A 5076-nucleotide genomic window follows, 5' to 3' on the forward strand; every position below is an offset into this window, starting at 1 on the left:
TGAAGAATGAAGGAGTGTTGAGGGGTTTATATAGGAGTGGGAAGGGTATAGGTTCGATCATTTAGAGTGGGTTTGAGAGGAAAAGAGATTTTGAATTTGAAGGTATGTGGGGTTTATGGGGAAGAGAGGATGGATGTGAATGGTGAAGAGGTGACATGGAAGAGTGATTGAGGTGATTAGTGAATGATGTTTGGGGAAGAGTGTTATGAAAAGGTGTGAGAGGGAGGGAGAAGGTAGGTGGGGATCCTGTGGGGTCCACAGATCCTGAGGTGATCCTGTGGGGTCCACAGATCTTGAGGTGTCAAGGATTTCTCATCCCTGCACCCTTTAGGCGTGTAAAACGTCCTCTGTATGCAATCCTGGCATTTAACGCGAGACTATAGCATGTTTCTGGCGTTAAACGTCACTTTCATGCTTGTTTTGGGCGTTCAACGCCAATCTGCAACATGTTTCTGGCATTGAATGCCACTTCCATGCTTGTTTCTGGCGTTTAACGCCAGCTCTCCTCAGGGTGTAATCCTGGCGTTTAAACACCAGACTACTGCTTATTTCTGGCGTTCAACGCTAGCTTCATGCTCTGTTCTGGCATTGAACGCTAGCCAGATGCTCCTTACTGGCGTTTAAACGCCAGTAAGCTCTTCCTCTAGGGTGTGCTTTTTCTTCTGCTATTTTTGATTCTATTTTTAATTTTTACAATTATTTTATGACTCCACATGATTATAAACCTAATAAAACATAAAAGAACAATAGAAATATAGATAAATAAAAATTGGGTTGCCTCCCAATAAGCACTTCTTTAATGTTAATAGCTTGACAGTGGGCTCTCATAGAGCTTCACAAATCATCAGAGCATTGTTGGATCCTCCCAACACCAAACTTAGAGTTTGAATGTGGGGGTTTAACACCAAACTTAGAGTTTGGTTGTGGCCTCCCAACACCAAACTTAGAGTTTGATTGTGGGGGCTTTGTTTGACTCTGTATTGAGAGAAGCTTATCGTGCCTCTTTTCCATGGTTACAGAGGGATAACCTTGAGCTTTAAACACAAGGTAGTCCCCATTCAATTGAAGGACTAACTTTCCTCTGTCAACATCAATCACAGCTCCTGCTGTGGCTAGGAAGGGTCTTCCAAGAATGATGGATTCATTCTCATCCTTCCCAGTATCTAAGATTATGAAATCAGCAAGGATGTAAAGGCCTTTAACCTTTACCAACATGTCCTCTACCAATCTATAAACTTGTTTTATTGACTTGTCTGCCATCTCTAATGAGATTCTTGCAGCTTGTACCTCAAAGATCCCCAGCTTCTCCATTATAGAGAGTGGCATAAGATTTATACCTGATCCTAGGTCACACAGAGCCTTCTTAAAGGTTATGGTGCCTATGGTACAGGATATCAAGAATTTACCAGGATCTTGTTTCTTTTGAGGTAGAGTTTGCTGAACCCATGTATCTAGTTCACTAAGGAGCAAGGGAGGTTCACCTTCCCAAGTCTCATTACCAAACAACTTGGCATTCAGCTTCATGATGGCTCCTAGATATTGAGCAACTTGCTCTTCAGTTACATCTTCATCCTCTTCAGAGGAAGAATAGTTCTCAGAGCTCATGAATAGTAAAAGGAGGTTCAATGGAATCTCTATGGTCTCTAGGTGAACCTCAAATTCCTTAGGTTCCTCAGTTTGGAACTCCTTTTTGTTCAGAGGACATCTCAGGAGGTCTTCCTCACTGGGATTCACGTCCTTCTTTTCCTCTTTGGATTCGGCCATTGTGATTATGTCAATGGCCTTGCACTCTCTTTTTGGATTCTCTTCTATATTGCGTGGGAGAGTACTAGGAGGGGTTTCAGTGATTTTCTTACTCAGCTGGCCCACTTGTGCCTCTAAATTTCTAATGGAGAACCTTATTTCACTCATGAAACTAAAAATGGCCTTAGATAGATCAGAGACTATGTTTGCTAAGCTAGAGGGTCTCTGCTCAGAATTCTCTATCTGTTGCTGAGAAGATGATGGAAAAGGCTTGCTATTGCTAAGCCTGTTTCTTCCACCATTATTAAAGCCTTGTTGGGGCCTTTGTTGATCCTTCCATGAGAAATTTGGATTTTCTCCATGAGGAATTATAGGTGTTTCCATAGGGTTCACCCATGTAATTTACCTCTGCCATTGCAGGGTTCTCAGGATCATAAGCTTCTTCTTTAGAAGATGCCTCTTTAGTACTGTTGGATGCATTTTGCCATCCATTCAGAGTCTGAGAAATCATGTTGACTTGCTGAGTCAACATTTTGTTCTGAGCCAATATGGCATTCAGAGTATCAATTTCAAGAACTCCCCTCTTCTGAGGTGTCCCATTACTCACAGCATTCCTCTCAGAGGTGTACATGAATTGGTTATTTGCAACCATGTCAATGAGTTCTTGAGCTTCTACAGGCATTTTCTTTAGGTGAATGGATCCACCTGCAGAATGGTCCAATGACATCTTAAACAATTCAGACAGACCATCATAGAATATATCCAGGATGGTCCATTCTGAAAGCATGTCAGAAGGACACTTTTTGGTCAATTGCTTGTATCTCTCCCAAGCTTCATAGAGGGATTCACCTTCTTTTTGTCTGAAGGTTTGAACATCCACTCTAATCTTACTCAGCTTTTGAGGAGGAAAGAACATGGCCAAGAAGGCCGTGACTAGCTTATTCCAAGAGTTCAAGCTATCTTTAGGTTGAGAGTCCAACCATACTCTAGCTCTGTCTCTTACAGCGAAAGGGAAAAGTATAAGCCTGTAGACCTCGGGATCAACCCCATTGGAAGAATTCAGTTAAGAACTGAAAAGGATCTTCTGATGGAAGTCCATAAAACTTGCAATTCTGTTGCATCAGAGAAACTAATCGAGGCTTTAGCTCAAAGTTGTTTGCTCCAATGGCAGGGATTGAGATGCTTCTTCCATGTAAGCTGGAATTTGGTGCTGTAAAGTCACCAGGCATCTTCTTTGCGCCTCCACCATTGTTATTGGGTTCGGCCATGTCTTCTTTTTCAAGATTCTCTGTAATGTTTTCTCTGGATTGTTGTGCTTTAGCTTCTCTTAGCTTCTTCTTCAGAGTCCTTTCAGGTTCAGGATCTGCTTCAACAAGAATGTCCTTGTCCTTGCTCCTGCTCATATGAAAAAGAAGAAAATAGAAAAGAAAGAAGAATCCTCTATGTCACAGTATAGAGATTCCTTTATGTGAGTAGAAGAAGAAAAGAATAGAAGAGGGAGGAGAAAAATTTGAACACAAAAGGGGAAGAGAGGGTTCGAATTTTTTTTATGAAGAGAAGTATTAGTAAATAATTAAAATAAATAGAAGGAGATGAGAGAGAGAGAGAGTTTTCGAAAATTGTTTTTGAAAAATGGTTATTGATTTTCGAAAATTAAGAGAAGAAATAAAATTAAAATTAAAATTTAAAACAATTAGTTAATTAAAAAGAATTTTTGAAAAAGAGGGAAGTGATTTTCGAAAATTAGAAAGAGAAAAGTAGTTAGGTGGTTTTGAAAAAGATAAGAAACAAACAAAAAGTCAATTAGTTAGTTGAAAAAGATTTGAAAATCGGTTTTGAAAAGATAGGAAGTTAGAAAAGATTTTTTAAATCAATTTTGAAAAAGATATGATTAAAAAGATATGATTGAAGTTTGTTTTGAAAAAGATTTGATTTTTAAAATTAAAATTGATTACTTGACTAACAAGAAACTAAAAGATATGATTCTAGAATTTAAAGATTGAACCTTTCTTAACAAGAAAGTACCAAACTTAAAATTTTTGAATCAATCACATTAATTGTTAGTAAAGTTTTTGAAATTTTGAAATAAAGATAAGAAAAAGATTTTGAAAATCAAATAAGAAAAATGAAAAAGATTTGATTTTTGAAAAAGATTTTGAAAAGATAGGATTTTTTTAAAATTGAAATCTTGACTTGACTAACAAGAAACAACTTATTTTAAAAAAATTTTACTAAGTCAACCCAAAGATTTCAAAAATTATGAGTAAAACAAGGAAAATATATTTTTTATTTTTTTAAATTTTTAATGATGAGAGAGAAAAACATAAAAATGACTCACAACATGGAAATTATGAATCAAAACACATGATGCATGCAAGAACACTATGAATATCAAGATGAACACCAAGAACACTTTGAAGATCAAGATGAACATCAAGACTTATTTTTGAAAATGTTTTCAAGAAAAGAAAAACATGCAAGATACCAAACTTAGACATTTTCAATGCTTAAACACTATGAATGCAAAAATGCATTTGAAAAACAACAAAAGACACAAAACAAGAAAATATGAAGATCAAACAAGAAGACATACCAAGAACAACTTGAAGATCATGAAGAATGCAATGCATGAATTTTTCGAAAAAATGCATAAAATTTAAAAACATACAATTGACACCAAACTTAAAAATTGACTCTAGATTCAAACAAGAAACACAAATTTTTTTTATTTTATGATTTTATAATTTTTTGTAATTTTTTTCAGAAATTACTTTATTGAAAATGAAAACAAAGAAAAAATTTTGAAAGATTTTTGAAAACTTTTTGAAAAGAAAGTTACCTAATCTGAGCAACAAGATGAACCGTCAGTTGTCCAAACTCAACAATTCCCGGCAACGGCGCAAAAAACTTGGTGCACGAAAATTGTGATCATCAACAATGGCGCCAATAGACTTGGAGCTCTCAAACGTGAATCACACTTTGTCACAACTTCGCACAACTAACCAGCAAGTGCACTGGGTCGTCCAAGTAATACCTTATGTGAGTAAGGGTCAATCCCACGGAGATTGTTGGTATGAAGCAAGCTATGGTCATCTTGTAAATCTCAGTCAGGCGGATTCAAATAGTTATAATGGTTTTCGAATATAAAGATAAAGAAAGCATAAACTAAAGATAGAAATACTTATGTAAATCATTAGTGGGAATTTCAGATAAGTGTATGGAGATGCATTGTTCCTGTTGAATCTCTGCTTTTCTACTGCCTTCATCAAATTATTCTTACTCGTTTCCATGGCAAGCTGTATGTAGGGCGTCACTGATGTCAATGGCTACTTC

The 5076-nt window shown here is 36.6% G+C and overlaps 1 non-coding gene across 1 annotated transcript; it reads left to right on the plus strand.

The window, feature by feature from the left end:
* Positions 1 to 2525: 2525 nt before the first annotated feature.
* Positions 2526 to 2632, plus strand: LOC112804802 (small nucleolar RNA R71). Its single transcript, XR_003203420.1, has one exon. It is a non-coding gene; the product is annotated as a small nucleolar RNA R71 (small nucleolar RNA).
* The last annotated feature ends 2444 nt before the right edge of the window (positions 2633 to 5076 follow it).

Source organism: Arachis hypogaea, chromosome 5 (genome assembly GCF_003086295.3).
Source record: "Arachis hypogaea cultivar Tifrunner chromosome 5, arahy.Tifrunner.gnm2.J5K5, whole genome shotgun sequence".
Lineage (NCBI taxonomy): Eukaryota > Viridiplantae > Streptophyta > Magnoliopsida > Fabales > Fabaceae > Arachis > Arachis hypogaea.